The 16,022-nt window shown below is 51.5% G+C and overlaps 1 long non-coding RNA gene across 2 annotated transcripts; it reads right to left on the minus strand.

Annotated features, from left to right (window-relative positions):
• Positions 1 to 326: 326 nt before the first annotated feature.
• On the minus strand, positions 327 to 5,943 carry LOC140709275 (uncharacterized). 2 transcript variants are annotated; one of them, XR_012089757.1, is made up of 4 exons: positions 5,688 to 5,943; positions 5,415 to 5,515; positions 1,264 to 1,402; positions 327 to 1,108 (listed from the first exon to the last, which is right to left on the minus strand). It is a non-coding gene; the product is annotated as an uncharacterized lncRNA (long non-coding RNA). The 2 variants fall into 2 exon arrangements; XR_012089756.1 differs by having other exon boundaries at positions 327 to 1,402.
• Between the last annotated feature and the right edge of the window lie 10,079 nt (positions 5,944 to 16,022).

Raw genomic sequence — 16,022 nt, forward strand, 5'->3', positions numbered from 1 at the left:
AGAGTCCCAAAGGTGAGCAAGGCTCCTGGGGACTCAGGTAGTCAGAGAGGCACGGTGTACAAGCAGACCGTGTCCAGGCTGCAGCTGAGATACACTCAGCCTCAGTCTCCTCATCTGCAAAATGGAAATAACCCTTGCCTTGCCTTATTGGGTAGCTGTGATGATTAAATAAAGTCATATGTGGAAAATGCTTTGCTCCTGGGAAGAGCTAAATATCATTTGCTGTTATCATCAGAAGAGCTGATGCCTGGGTCCAGAGCAGTGAGTTGGTGGCAGAGCTGGCCCCATTTACCCAGAGGGTGCAAGGAACACATCCTCATGGGGCCTTCACATAATCATTAAATCATTCAATAATCTATAAATGATAATAATTACAATTTAATTATCAACAATCTAATTGATAGGAAACTGTTAATTAAATCACCTATAATCACTACAAAAAATGATTTTAAAGTGTGCCAAGTACATTAGGAAAACAGAGGGCTGGATTGGAGAATGGATTGGGTCACCAGTCGGAGGCTCTTGGAGGAGGCCTCATTCAATCCGAAACCTGAAGGCCGAGGAGGTCTCCGGAGGGTGCAGAGGAGAGCGTTCGGGCAGTGTGTGCAGAGGCCCTGGGGTGGAGGGAGATGAGCTTGCTGAGTTTCAAGGAACAGAAGGAAGCCTGAGAGGCTGGAGTAGAGTGGGCAAGGCAGAGTCCCCAGGAGTGGTGCTAGAGGGGCTCCGGGGTCATTTGTCATCACCCTGTCTGACTTTAGGCTCTGTCAAGGCCCCCTTCCCGGCATGCCAGCCCACTGCCCCTCGAAACAGGGCTCTCTGTTTCCTTTTGCCTCCCCCAGTACTTCATCTGAGACTTTGCGCCAGGGCCTCTGGAAGCCCTAGACCCATGGGTGGGCAGGAGCCTTCTGGCCTTCTCCAGACATCCCAGCCCTGACTTTGCCTTGACCACAATGTGCAGTGGGCCCAGGGCCAGGCCAGGGCTGGGGGAGGCCGGTTTCCCTCTTGCTTTCATCTGCAGGCAAGATCTCTTTCATCGTATCTGTTGTTTTTAGGCCATGTGTTGGACTGTGGACAGTGAATGAGAGCTCAGGAACACACGCCTATAAATCTGCGCAGAATGAAAGAAAGGTCCAAGAATCAGGGCGCCTGACGCCCCACGGGCCCTCCCCCTTCCCCTGTCCATCTGAGGACTCCCTGGGGTCTGATGTCAGGGGACAAGCTAGGAAAACTAAGGAACAGGGGTGGGTGGCAGAGAGATGAGACCTGGAAGGGAGCCCGGAAATATCAAACCCAGCACAAGACGGATGGGGGACTCGCTCAGCACATTCGGCCAGAGCTAGACCAGAACCAGGGTCTCTGACGACGTTCCGTGAAGGACCTGAGCACCTCCTGGATGTGGGTCCTGGAAATGAACAATCACTGTGAGAAATGCCCCGACGTGGGATGGCCACCTGACAGCGCAGATCCAGGAACTCTGGGCCAGCTGGGTGACCTCGGGCAAGTCGAGACCTCCCTGAGCTTTTCTTCTTTCTCCTCTGCAAAATGTTTCTGCCAGTGATGTTGGGAGGTTCTGGAATCACATGAAACCACCTATGTTGAGGGGCTCCTGGAGCTGTTGTATCTGTGCAAGCCTCTGAATCCTGTTTTTAAATTATTTGATATTTTTTTAACCAGTCAGGCGTGGGGCTTCATCCTTGCAGGTACATCCCATTTCTGTCTAGCCTGAGTTAAAGGTGGAGGACTGGGAAACAGACTAACTCACATGACATAGAGCAAACAGTTCAGCATGAATCCTGCATCTGGTATCTCCTCCTATGCCTGCACAGATGGGCAGCTTACCACCAAACAAGGCTGCCGTTTTCCATGGTGAAATAGCACTGATGGGTTATAAAGTACCTCCTACACCAAGCTGCAGTCAGCTCTCACTCCTGACGCCGCTAGACCTGCAATAATCCTCGTTACTCACCCATTTTCCTGGTGATCCTTCTAGAATCCTCTAGCCTTGAGTATGTTTCCCTGCCAGCTCCCAGAGCCCAGGCTGACTCTAGTTTCTGAAGCCTTTCTCATCTCTCTTGAGTTTTCTACAATGAGCAAGTGCTGCTTTTTCTATTTTTCAAATAGATTATATTATTTGTGACAACCAATCAATACAGAATGTAAGAAGAGGAAGTGAAAGTCTCCCTATTTTTCTCTCTCCAAACCTGGCTCCACGCAAGGCCTGCGGCACCTTCCTCCCGGCTTTTCTCTCCCTTTGGTTGTGTATTGTTTGGAAGCACAGAATAGCACCAAGAATGCAGCAGCCAGCACGGGGGAGGGGTTGAGAGCACAGGCGCTGGAGCCTGCCTGTGGCCGGGACTTGAATCCTTACCCTGAACCTCAGTCTACTCATCTGTAAAATGGGGTCATTAGGGTACCTGCCGCACAGGGTCATTAGGAGGATCGAGTGAGTCCATGCACACAAAGCACTCAGACCGGTGCTGGGCGCACAGGAGCCATTATAGGCGTTTTGCTTTGTTTGTTTAATTAAAAACAAATGGCACCACACGTACATTTCATTCTGTAGATTGCATGTTCATCATGGACGGCTCTTCATGGGAGCTCAGGTAGGCCTATCTCATCTTACCAACAGCTGTAGAGCTGTTGTGTGACCACACTCATTATCCACATTGAAGATCAGGAAAAGTCACTTTTAAGAAAGAACCCAAGGTGGGGTCCTTAGGCAGCCTTTGGCTGCTGTTGGTATCATTTCGTACCAAGAAAATCCTTCGGTCCTCTCCTTGGTGGCCCATGGCGGCCCTGAGCCAGCCAGGCCAGCTCCAGTAAGTGGGAACCAGGCCCTGACCCAGAAGACAGCCTGAACCCAAACAGGGTTTGTCCCCAGGGAGAGGGTGGGTACAGATGAGAAGTGACCAGGCTCCTTCTGGTGTGGCCAGAACCCCTCAGAGAGGATCATGTGGGCAGGGCTAGTCAGAGAAGGCTTCCTGGAGGAGGCAGGGTCTGAGTGAGGTCTTGAAGAGTAGGACAGAGCTGAACAGACAGAAGTGGGCTGGGGGCGAGGCACTCGTGGCAAAGACAAAGCTATCTGGGCTGGTGAGGAGTTAGGGTGTCTAGAGCCAAAGGGCCACATAAGGGAAAAGGGGGAGGACCTTGAACACCAGGATGCATGTGGATTTGCCCTGCCAGCAGTGGGGAGCCGCAGAAAGTTCTGGATGATAACACTCTGTGTGACCCTGAGAAGGCTCGAAGCCTCTCCAGGCCTCAGCTGCCTGTGGGTGCTGGAATAGACCCGAGGGAGGCAGAGGGGACTACTTAGGTGCAGGAATTTGGGATCAGGCCCTACTTCCTCTAATCAAGGGGACCCAGAAGCATGGGGGCAGTCCCAGAGGTCAGTCTCTGCCTTCACATCCCCACTCCACAGAATTCAACGTTTCCTTTCCTTTTAACCTGCCGGCTTTCCAGGGAAATCTGATTTTGCAAACATGTTTTCTTAGCCAGGGGAAATGAGCACCATGCAAACAACGAAGATGGCTGTGTGTGATAAGGCATGTGGCTGCTCCAGCACGGTCTGGAGGGAAAAGAGGGACTGGTCGCTGCCGGCTGCCTTAGGTGGAGAGAGGACATCAGACCTCAGAATGTCTGAGCTGGAGGGGGCCTTGGGAAGTGTCTAGCCCTCAGATGGGAAAGTAGAGGCCCAGACAGGGAAGGGGCTTGCCAAGCCAGGACGGAGGGCCTGAGTCTGCTGGGGCTCATGCCCGACACTCAGCTGAAGGGCTGAGGTGGGACTCCCTTTCTTTCTGTAGCAGGCTGGGCGGGTTGAACCCATGCTGGGATTCCCAGTCTGGCTGATGGTGGCCCTGCTGGGTCCTCTCTGGTGGGGATTCACAGAGGTAGGGAGGAGCTGGGTACTTGAGGTTGAGAATGCGGGAGATGAGGGTGATGGGGGCAAAAGGTATGTCCCCTGCCCCACCTTGTTTTTGAGTCTTGATGAGAAAAGGACAGGGAAAGATGCAGCCCAAGCCATTGTCATGGAGACCATGCAAGACCCAGGACTCTGGAAGGTCTGCCTTAGGGCCCAGGTGATAGTTTGCAAACTGGAGTTGGCCTAAGCCCACTGCTTGACCACCTCCACAGGGATGTGGCAAACGTGGTGCCTCTATCGCCATGACAAACGTGGCACCTGGAAGCTTCGGGTGACCAAGGAGGAGGGTGGCCACATCTGGTGCGGCATTTTTGCGGGAGCATCTGTGGCCGATGCAGTCACCAGGCATCTCACCAAGAAGTGAAGAAAACTCCTAGCCGGGGGTTGGGCACCACTTGGGGGCGCCGGGAGTAACTGGCCTTCCAGCTGGGACTGGGGAGGGGTGTTTGGAGGGGATGAGGTCTAAGAAACTTCTTCATCTGGATAGTAACATAAGTGTGACGTGGGTACCTACAGGCTGGTGAGGCCTGGGCACAGTGGCATTCCAGTGAGTTGCCTGCCATCCTCCTGCACTCTGCAGCAGGGCCAGAGGCTCCAGGTCTGCTGGGAGGCCCCTCCATTCAGGAAGAACACACCTCCTTTGCCCTCTGGAACTGTGTTGGGAGTTTTCACAACCTGAGGGGGTTGGTGTTGGTTCCATTTTCGAGATAAGGAAACCGAATCTCCTAGGCTGCTGTGCAAGTGGCCTTGCGTGTGACTTTCCTTTCTTCCCAACAAGGTTGTGCTTTCTCTGGAAGCTGTTAATGGTGGAATTTTTGATGTTGCAACAGACTAAAAGCAAAGGATGTTGCTGGGCTATTTGTGCTCCTGGGGGCACCCACAGCTTCAGCTGAGCATCAGGAAAGAGTACCAGCTTCCTTTGCAGCCCCCCATTCCACCCCCATCAGTGACTGTGGGAACCAGGGATGTGGGGTGTTTTCCTACATGATTTCATCTTCCTGAGGACCATTCCACACAGAACAGGCTGCCCCCAGGGAGGCCCAGTCACTTCCCATCCCCGCTGTTCTTGGGCAGTAAGATGCCAAAGTCAGTTCAGTCAACATCTTGCACATGAGACTGGCATGACTGTAACATTCTGACCTGACTTAACCCTGGAAAGTGAACCAGGCACTTCCCTCTTCCCAGCCATTGTTCTTTCTAATCCTCTTTGGGCAACCTCTCTGAGCCTCAGTTTTCCCTGCTGTAAAATGGAGATTCATAGAGACAATACCTCATAGGCCTGTTATCTTTCTCCATGGCCTGACATTGTCACTGAACAAACTCAGAGACAGAGGTTCAGCTGGGCATGGTGGCTCACACCTGTAATCCCAGCACTTTGGGAGGCTGAGGCAGGTGGATCATATGAGGTCAGGAGTTCAAGACCAGCCTGGCTGACATGGGAAGACCCCATCTCTACTAAAAATACAAAAAATTAGGTGGGTGCAGTGGCTCGTACCTGTAGTCCTAGCTACTCAGGAGGCTGAGGCAGGAGAATTGCTTGAACCCAGGAGGTGGAGATCATGTCACTGCATTCAAGTCTGGGTGACAGAGCAAGACCTGGTCTCAAAAAAAAAAAAAGAGGTGAAGGTTCACTTGCTTCATATCCTATGAGCTCCCACTCAAGTCCCCTGTGGGCTTCTCATCCAAGCCAGGATCACCAGCAGCCCATGAGAGACCATGCAGCTCTCTGGACCTGGATCCTGATACCTTTACTTACCCGATTACTTACCATGACCTCAGAAAAGTCCCGTAGCCTCTAAGTGCCTCAGTTTCCACATGAGTAGAATGGGGGCAGTAATAGTACCCACCTCACAGGATGAAATGAAACTCAGCCCAGGGCCTAGTTTTCAATCGCTACATGGTACATGGCAACCATGAGTGCAGCTGGGAAGCACAGTGAATATGGGGAATGGAAAGTGTTTCATCCCCGGGGAGGCCACATCAGTCTCACTTTATTAGATCATAAGTGCTTTTAACAAGGCAAACAGCAGAAGGCAGGCAGCCCGCCAGCCAGGGCCAACAACCCAAGTCCAGTTCTCCAAGACCCTGGACATCAAAACAACAACGCAAAAGGCCGAACATCAAAGAATGAACAGCAAGTCCAAACATTTCACTGTGCTCTTATCTTAATTAAAGCAAGTCATACTCAGAGTTTTGGATGACACAAGTTGAAAAGCAGGGTCTGGTTTTATTAGCTTTTGCTGACACCCACAGAGAAGTTTGTGACTTGCCCATGGTCGCCCAGCACCCTGGGGCCAGAGTTGGGGTCCCAAACCAGACCTCAGCTGCTGGAGCCGGTGCGCCTTTCATAACCTCCCTGCCCCCACCCTAACCTGAGCTATAGGGACCCAGGGTGGTCATTTCAAGGGAGAAGTCTCCGTTCGTTCATCCAGCTATACATCGAATCATGTTTATTGAAGGCCTTCTGCTTTCTAGGCACTGTTCTAGGCTCTGGGGATACAGCAATGAACAAGACAATCTAAAGGGGTGGGGAAAGCAGACATCAGTACATAATTATGTAGATAATCATAGTCACACATTACATAATGATGTTTTGGTCAACTCTGGATTGTGTATATGACCGTGGTCCTATAAGATTATAATGGTGCGTTCACTTTGCAGACACCGCCACCGTCGGGAGCCGTGTACTATCAGCCACGGTCAACCCCACCGTGTTCGTTGAGCAGATAAGTTTCCAAAGACAGCAGAAAACTTTCGTGCTGTGAGCACTGGAGAGAAAGGATTTGGTTATAAGGGTTCCCGCTTTCACAGAATTATTCCAGGGTTTATGTGTCGGGGTGGTGACTTCACATGCCATAATGGCACCGGTGGCAAGTCCATCCACCGGGAGAAATTCGATGACGAGAATTTCATCCTGAAACATACAGGCCCTGGCATCTTGTCCATGGCAAATGCTGGACCCAACACAAACGGTTTCCAGTTTTTCATCTACACTGCCAAGACTGAGTGTTTGGATGGCAAACCCGTCGTCTTTGGCAAGGTGAAAGAAGGCATGAATGTTATGGAGGCCATGGAGCGCTTTGGGTCCAGGAATGCAAGACCAGCAAGAAAATCACCATTGCTGACTGTGGACAACTCCATCAAATTTGACTTGTGTTTTATCTTCACCACCAGACCATTCCTTCTGTAGCTCGAGAGCACCCCTCCACCCCATTTGCTCGCAGTATCCTAGAAACTTTGTGCTCTCGCTTAGTTCCCTTTGGGTTCCATGTTTTCCTTGTTCCCTTCTATGCTTAGCTGGATTGCAGAGTTAAGTTTATGATGATGAAATTAAAACTAAATAACAACAACAACAAAAAAGATTATAATGGTGCTGAAAAATTCCTATCATCTAGTGACGCCCTATCAATGCAACTCATTACCTTTTCCATATTTAGATGCACAAATACTTACCACTGTGTTACAGTTGCCTACAGTATTCTACGCAATAACATGCAATACAGGTTTGTAGTCCGGGAGCAGTAGGCTAAGCCATAGAGACCAGGAGTGTGGTATGGTGTACCATCTAGGTTTGTGTAAATGCACTCTATGAAGTTTGCACAATGACAAAATTGCCTGGGGATGCATTTCTCAGAACGTACCCCCATCATTACATGAGGCATGGCTGTATTTTGTTGCAATGGTAAATGCCATTTATTATGTCCCTTCTCTCTGAATCTGGCCTTGACTGACAGAATTCAATGGAAGTGTTTGCTGTAATGCTTTCCAGGCCCAAAGCTACTTTCCATTCTCCTGGGATGCTCATGTCTGAAACCTGGCTGCCATGGTACGAAGACGCCCAAGATGCCCCGTCGAGAGAACCAGGTGGGGAGAAACCAGTCAAGTCAGTCATCACTGCGGAGGGCAATCCCCCAGCCCCCGTCAGCCAGCCCTGGCAGCCACCTACACCACCACGGGGAGGGGAGCGAGATCAGCTGGCTCTGCCCAGCCCTGCCCGAGTTGCAAATTCATGATCAAAACAAAGGATTGTTGTTTTGAAGCCATTCAGTTGTAGAGTGGTTTGTTATGTAGCAATAGGCAACTAGAGCGCCATCTTTTACCCTCACAGGGTAGCATAGACCCAATTATGAACCTCATTTTATAGACGAAGAAACTGAGGCTCAGAGAGGTAAAATGACGGGCTCAAAATAACGAGTGGCAAAGCAAGATTAAACAACGTCAACTTCTGTGTTTTTTCCATGCAACCCCTTTACCATCAGCGCAACAGCAGGGCAACTGGGAGGTTTCCATGAACACCATTCTCACTCAAAAGCAGGAAACTCCAAAGGGGGATTCTTGGGCATGGCGAAGTGACTGGGGAGACAGTGGCTGAGCAGGGGAGCTTACAGCGGTCTTAGGGCCCTCCCGAGTGTACCAGGTAGATGGGCGTCTGCTCGTTGTTTTATAAGCAGAGGCCACGGAGGCCTTTTGAGATGAGCAAACACAGGCTCGTTTGCCTGTTGAGGGCCTCTGTTTCCCCATCTGCGAAAGGGGGGTGGGAAAACCACCCCTGGCCTGCTCTAGCCGGTGCTGGAGATGAGCGGGCCCCTGGTCAGCCGCTAGCATTCCATTTTGAAAGAAATGAGTAATAGCGGAGACTCCCACAATGAGAATTTTTAATGCAAGAAAGCCCGTGGTAGGCAAGAGGGAGGGGCAAAGCCCGCTCCTGAAAGCTTTGTAAGCAAAGCCCCTGCCAAACCGTGTTGCTTCTGAGGCCGGAAGCAGCATGAAAGATTCAACCGGGGAGGGAGGCGGGGGGCTCTGATTCTGGTCCCAGCTCTGATCCTCACCTACTGTGTGACCTTGGGCAAGTCACCGTCCCTCTTTGGTCCTTATATGTACAATGAGAGGATGGGCTGACTGACCTAGAGGATCCTGACAGTGTCCAACAGGCAGGATGGACAAACCCAAAGAAACTGAGAAGCTTCTCTACCCCCCAACCCCAAAAGCTTGCAGAATTTAGCCCAGTCAGTGAGGAACCGATCAATCCCTTAGGCTGTTCTAGAGGCAGTGATGTAGGTGAGTCTCCAGGCAAATTCTTCTCCCCCTCCTCTCCTTCCTTCTCCATTGTCATCATTATTATTTATTTGCCTTTCAAATGGACCACCCGGAGCTCTTTATAAAGATAAAAATAGCATAATTCAAAGCCTCCACCAGCCACCCAATCCCATCTGTGTGATGGAGGGTTGCACACAATCACTTTGTTCCTCCCAACTCTGACTCCTTCAGGGTCTTATAAAATGAGAGCATGCACTTTCAACATTTAACTGAAGCTGACGAGGATGATGCCCATGCTGAGGGTGGTGGCTGTCAGGTACCAGCACGGGCTCTGTGCCACACTGTGTATAGCATGGTCTCATGTGCTCGTCTCAATAACCTTACAATGTAGTCAACCATCATTCCTTTTTTTTTCTTTCTTTTTTTCTATAGAGACAGGGTCTCGCTGTGTCACTCAGGCTAGAGTGCAGTGGCATGATCATGGCTCACTGCAGCCTCATCCGCCCAGGCTCAAGTGATCCTCCCAAGGAGCTGAAACTATAGGCATGCACCATCACATCTGGCTAACTCTTTACTTTTTTGTAGGGACGGGGTCTCCCTATCTTGCCCAGGCTGGTCTCGAACTCCCGAACTCAGGGGATCCATCCACTTCAGCCTCCCAAAGTGCTGGGATTACTGGCATGAGCTACCATATCCAGCCCCATTACTACTTTTACACAGATGAAGAAACTGAGGCCTACAGAGGGAAAGTAACTTGTCCAGGGTTGCAGAATTAGTGACTGGGATTCAGACCCATGCATCCTGACTCCAGAGCCTTGATTCTGAATTATTAGGCTATTTTGCTTCCCAGCAGCAGCAACAACAACTACTACTACTATTACTATTACCCACTACTATCTCACTGAGCACTTATTATGTGCTAGGCATGGAGCTCAGGGTTTTAATTCTGTTCTAGCAAATCCATGCTGCAGAACAAATCAATCCAAAGTTGATTAGAACAATGAGTTATATGTTTGTGTTCATGCGTCTGTAATTTGGACGGGGCTCAGTGGAGACTACTCATCTCTGCCTCAGCTGGGATGATTCCAAATGCCTGGAAGAGCTGGGGCCTGGCTGGGTCCCTCCCTCCCTCTCTTCCTGCAGGTCAGGGCCTCCACGTGACCTTGCCAGTATGGAGTCCCCAGGGTCATCAGTTTCTTTTCTTTTTTCTTTCTTTCTTTCTTTTTTTTTTTTTTTTTTTTTTTGGTGAGACAGTTTCTTGTTGCCAGGCTAGAGTGCAGTGGCGCGATCTCGGCTCACCGCAACCTCTACCTCCCAGGTTCAAGTGATTCTCCTGCCTCAGCCTCCCAAGTAGCTGGGATTACACATGTGCACCACCACCCCAGCTAATTTTGCATTTTTAGTAGAGATGGGATTTCTCCATGTTGGTCAGGCTGGTTTCAAACTCCCAAACTCAGGTGATCTGCCTACCTCGGCCCCCAAAGGGCTGGGATTACATGTGTGAGGGTCATCTCTTTCTTCAGTGGTGGCTGGGGTCTCCTAGAGACTAACACAGAAGCAGCAAGGTCCTTCCGCCCTGGCCTTGGAGGGCAGCGGCGTCACTCCTGCTGCATTCTGTTGGCTACAAACAAGCATAACATGGGTCCAGATCCCAGCGGGATGGGAAGTGAATCCCCCCCATCTCAGTAAGAAGCTTGTCAAAGGACTGATGGCCATCTTCAACTCACCACACTTATGTTCTCATTTAAGAACCTTTACAGACGGGCGTGGTGGCTCACGCCTGTAATCCCAGCACTTCGGGAGGCCGAGGCAGGCGGATCACAAGGTCAGGAGATCGAGACCACGGTGAAACCCCATCTCTACTAAAAATACAAAAAATTAGCCGGGCGCGGTGGCGGGTACCTGTAGTCCCAGCTTCTCAGGAGGCTGAGGCAGGAGAATGCCATGAACCTGGGAGGCGGAGCTTGCAGTGAGCCGAGATTGCGCCACTGCACTCTAGCCTGGGTGACAGAGCGAGACTCTGTCTCAAAAAAAAAAAAAGAACGTTTACAGTAATCTATGGGATCCATTTATCCACTCACATCCTTTGAGCACCTACTGTGTGCCTGACACTGCTAAAGGCCCTGGAAGACAGCAGTGAATGTGAATGTCATTACACACACTTTACAGATGAGGCGATGAAGACTTGCAGGGGTCTCAGGGACCAGCCCTTTCCCTGTAGACCCTCACGAGTTCTTTACAGCGAGCTCATGAGGCTGGTACTGAGACGGCCAGCCTTGAAGTGGAGGAGCGAGATTGCATGCTGGCCAGGCACTTGCTCAGCAGCCCGTCCTGCCTTGCCTTGGTGAGTCCCAAGGCTGCACTTCACTGGGACAGGGAAGCACGGGTCCCACCAGACTTGGGGGGCATCCTGCAGGAGGGGCCAGGCTCATGGAGAAGAAGCCCTCGGTGCTGTTCAAATGCCAGCCCTGATACAAGCGAGGGAGGGCGGGTTGCCTGAGGGCGGGAAGCGGTGAGGGAGCCGGGATAATGGCCCAGCCTGAACCTGTCGCCACGGCAACCGCAGGGGCCGTCTGGAGCCAGCAGCCTGCCAGGCCTTGGCCCCACAAAGCCGGAGAGGGAGGCAGAGGGGGCGGGCCCGGTGGGGTATAAATCAGGGAGTTCTATGCCCCTGACTCCGGGCAGACGATTTATGGGACTACTCCAAGCCCACGAGATGCACAGGGGAGAGCTGAGAGGGTCTCCCTGTTCCCACCGCCCCTGGGGCCCCTGCTTGGACTGGGGTGCGGGTGCGGGGTGGGCAGGAAGAGGCCCCTCCAGGCCACCCTCAGCGCTGCCGGAGGCCCCTGCCCCCACCCGTCCTATAAGATACCTCTGTGCCCACTGTACCAGCATGCGGCCCCCACACCAATAGCAAAAGCCTCCAGAAAGAGATACCCCTAAATTCTTGAAACACAGGCTGATATTTTCTATCTTATTTTCTATCTTATTTCTATCTAATTCTATCTTATTTCTATCTTAATAGAATAGATTCTATTCCTTTTTTAAAATGCTGGTCACAACTCACTAAATTAATGTCATGACTCATTCATGGTTTGTGATCTGCACTGATCCAAAGGAAGCCAGAGGGGGAAACTGAGGCTCACCGACTCCCTCCCCTCAAACACAACTGGAGCAGACTTATGCATCAATCAGCTCCTCCAGTCTCCCCACACACCTGGCTCTGCCTCAGGGCCCAAGCTTGTTCCCCACCATCCATTATAGCCATTACCAGCTTCCTTGGAAGGTAATGAGCTCCCCATCTCTGGAGTCATCCAAACAAAAGTTGAATGACCACCTGCTGGGTGCTTCAGGGGATCCGAGCATCCCTTAGAGAGAGGCCAGACTAATGCCTCTGAGCCTATACGGGGTGGGAGGCAGGAAACACTGACTACTTTGCTCACATAGGGGCTGAGCCATGGACAGGATGGGAGAGAGGCTGCAGGCCGGCCAGCCCCACTGGAGGGGGCTCAGAACTTCAGGCTGGCTCAGACAGACAAGAGGCAAAGACGGTATCAAGAAGGTGAGTGGCCAGGGATGGTGGCTCATACCTGCAATCTACCTCAGTACTTTGGGAGGCCGAGGCCAGAGGATAGTGTGAGCCCAGGAGTTCAAGGCTGAAGTGAGCTATGATTGCACCACTGCACTCCAGCCTGGGTGACAGGTGAGACCCTGTCTCAAAAAAAGAAGGTGAGTATGCCTGATGGGAGCTTGGCAGAGACAACAGGGACCACTTAAGAGGTCCCAGCACCCAGCCCCCTTCCTCCTGGCCCCTTTGCACTCCCTGCCCAGACCTGCAGGGGGCTGTGCCTTCCCTGGCTCTGCCCCTAGTCCTGGAACAATGTTCCCAGCCCTTCAATCACCATTTCCCTCCTATCTCCTGCCTCTCTCAGCTGTCTACCTCCAGAAATAAGTTCCTCTTAACCAGGTGGCGCTGAGATGCTAAGAATGACTGATGACGGATGACGGCGTTTCCGTACAGCACAGAGGCCTTCTGCTCCAGACTCAGACAGACCCGGATCACAGGCCCAGCTCTGCCACTCACCTGTGTGAGACCTTGAGCAAAAGCCTTGACCTCTCCCAGCCATTTTAGTCAATAACATGAGGCTATCATATCTACCTTGTGATCATTGATAAGGGAAGACATCCAGGGTATAAGTTAAAAGGGCAAATATGTTCCCATGTTTGTTAAAAACAAAAACAAAAGCAAACCCTTTTATTTATATGTTCGCTATACATGCAAAACCTTGGAAGGAAACGCCCCAAACAGGTGTAGAAGGGTCATGGAGCGGGAGAGGTGGATGATTTTCATTTCCTACTCTATACACTCTTTGAATTGTTTTTTTTGCTTTTTTGTTTTTCTGTGACGGAGTCTTGCTCTGTCATTCAGGCTGGAGTGCAGTGATGTGATCTTGGCTCAGGCAACCTCCGCCTCCCGGGTTCAAGCGATTCTTCTGCCTCAGCCTCCCAAGTAGCTGGGATTACAGGCACACACCACCACACTTGGCTAATTTTTGTTATCTTTAGTAGAGACAGGGTTTCACCATCTTGGCCAGGCTGGTCTCGATCTCCTGACCTCATGATCTGCCTGCCTCGGCCTTCCAAAGTGCTGGGATTACAGGCATGAGCCACAGCTCCTGGCCTGAAAAATTTTAAACCAATAAGCACGTACTAATTTTGTAACCAAAAAATTGAAATTAAAAACAATCTAACCTCAGCCCCCGTTCTTGCTGTGAGGATCTAAAGGGCAAATGCATACAGAAGGCTGGTGGTGGCGGGGGTGGGAGGCAGCCCAGCCCCCACCTTCTCATTCATTTTTTTCTCTTCAGGGGTCTTGTTCATTCCCAGTTTGTGTGTTTTATAAACTGGTATATTAAAGATGTGTAAAGATGTATTAGTGTTATTCCAATTAATTGAACACCAATGACTCTCCTTCACCCCAGAAAGCATTTGTTGACCACTGTCCAGCCTTCCACAGGAGTGAACAGTGGAAATCCAAGGACAGAAGGATTTGCACCTCCCTTTCTCGACCCCCACTCCCTTTAGGGACCTCCAAGGAAAAGGCAGCCTTTAAGTTTCACACCAGTCTCAAGAAGTGCATGCAGTTATGATGGCCATCTTACAGCGTGAGAAAGTGAGGTTCAGCACTAACGCCTGGTCCAAGGTCAAAGGCTTGTGAGGGGCGGGGACGGGGGAGTCCAAGTCCTTCTCACTCTGACTCCTGTGCCCGGGGCCTCACAGGGCTTCCCTCGGACTAGGAAGTGGAGTGACTGGTTGGCTGGAGAGCAGCGCCAGGGACAGAAGCTTGACAAGGGAGGAGTGAAGTCAGTTCCTGCCAGCCTCCTCCGCAGCAGGCCCACGCCGGGTCCTCTTGCTCATTCCATCTTCACGGTGGCCCTCCATCCCCTCAGCGCCTCCGCACTGACTGTTCCCTGGCCTGGAACGCTCTTCCACCAGATGTCTGAATTTTTGATTTTCTTACTGTGCAGGTCTCACTCCCAGAGGCTACTTCCTCAGAGAAGCCTGTTCTGACCATCCGGGAGGAATGAATGCCATCCCTGTGTCCTCCAGGGACCTTGGCCAACCACCTACCGCTGTGTGTTCCCTGCCTGCTCTGTTGGGCATTGTCCGCTGCCTTGGGGCTTGCTAGGTCACCATTTGCCTCCCTCTCTGAGTATCAGGTGGGGAGCTGCACCGCATGTATTTAGAAGGCACCTGCGCCACGCTGTAGGCCCTCAGTAAAGACCCGATGGACACTGTTGCTGGTCCACCCACACCCCCTCAGCACCCCCTTCCTGACTCCCAACATTCCCAACTGGCAGCACCTGCAGTTCTCACCCGGGGGCTTTTCTGGCAGCCTAAAGCCTGCCTTGTCCACACATTACTCAGACCAGAAGTTTCAGGGGTGGGTGCTCCCCAGGAGAACCCTTCAGGCAAGAACAGACGGAAGCTGGTGGAAAAGACCCCAGCCTGAGCTGGGGTAACTCCGAGGCATGATCCCCCCGTCTCCTTGAGCAACCCCGAGGGACTGGGCCTCAGTTTCCCACATTGGAATCTGCTATACATGCACACTGTCCTATGTTGACTCTCTCCCCTTCTCTTCTAGTGTCCTAGGGCTGCCGTAGCAAACTTCCACAAACAAGGTAGCTTAAAGCAACAGAAATGGACTCTCTCATAGTTCAGGAGGGTAGAAGTCTGAAGTCAAGATGCTAGCAGGCTTGGTTCCTTCTTGGGGGCGCAGAGGGAGAATCTGTTCCACACCTCTCAACTTCCGGTGTTTGCTGGCAATTCCGCTCCTTGGCTCATGTCAGCATCTTGCCGTCTCCCTCCATCATCACATGGTGTCCCCCATGTGTGTCCCTATGCCTTCACATGTCTCCCTACCCTCCCTGTATGGCAATGAGCCCCAATTCCCTTCATTTGATAAGGACACCGGTCACTGGATCAGGGCCTACGCTAACCTAATATGACCTCAACTTGATCACATCTGCAAGACCCTATTTTCAAGTACAGGGTCGCATTCCCAGGTGTCAGAAGTTAGGACTCTTTGTGTGGGGAACACATGATTCAATTCACAACACCTTCCCCGTCTCAATCTTCTCATCCCCAAGGTCCTTCCGGAGCTTCCCTTCCAAACTACTTCACGCGAATCCTTGTCTCCAGTCTGCTTCCAGGGAAGCCCAGCCGAAGACAAAATATCTGTGGAATACATGAATGCATGAATGAAGGATTCCTGACAGAGGAGGAAGCTGAAACTCACAGGGGTGACAGCCGTTGCTCAGGATATCTGAGCTGGGATTTTACCTGTTTCACCTGTTTCCAAAGTTTCCAAAGTTCACCTGTTTCCAAAGCCCCCCAAGAAGAGAGACTATGGAGAGCTGCCTATTAACATCATGGTTGCTTTGAAAGGTAGTGAGTTCCCCAGCCGGGCAAGGTGGCTCACGCCTGTAATCCCAGCACTTTGGGAGCCCAAGGTGGGCAAGATCATCTGAGGTCAGGAGTTCGAGACCAGCCTGGCCAATATGGT

This window comes from Chlorocebus sabaeus, chromosome 20 (assembly GCF_047675955.1).
Source record: "Chlorocebus sabaeus isolate Y175 chromosome 20, mChlSab1.0.hap1, whole genome shotgun sequence".
Classification (NCBI taxonomy): Eukaryota; Metazoa; Chordata; class Mammalia; order Primates; family Cercopithecidae; genus Chlorocebus; species Chlorocebus sabaeus.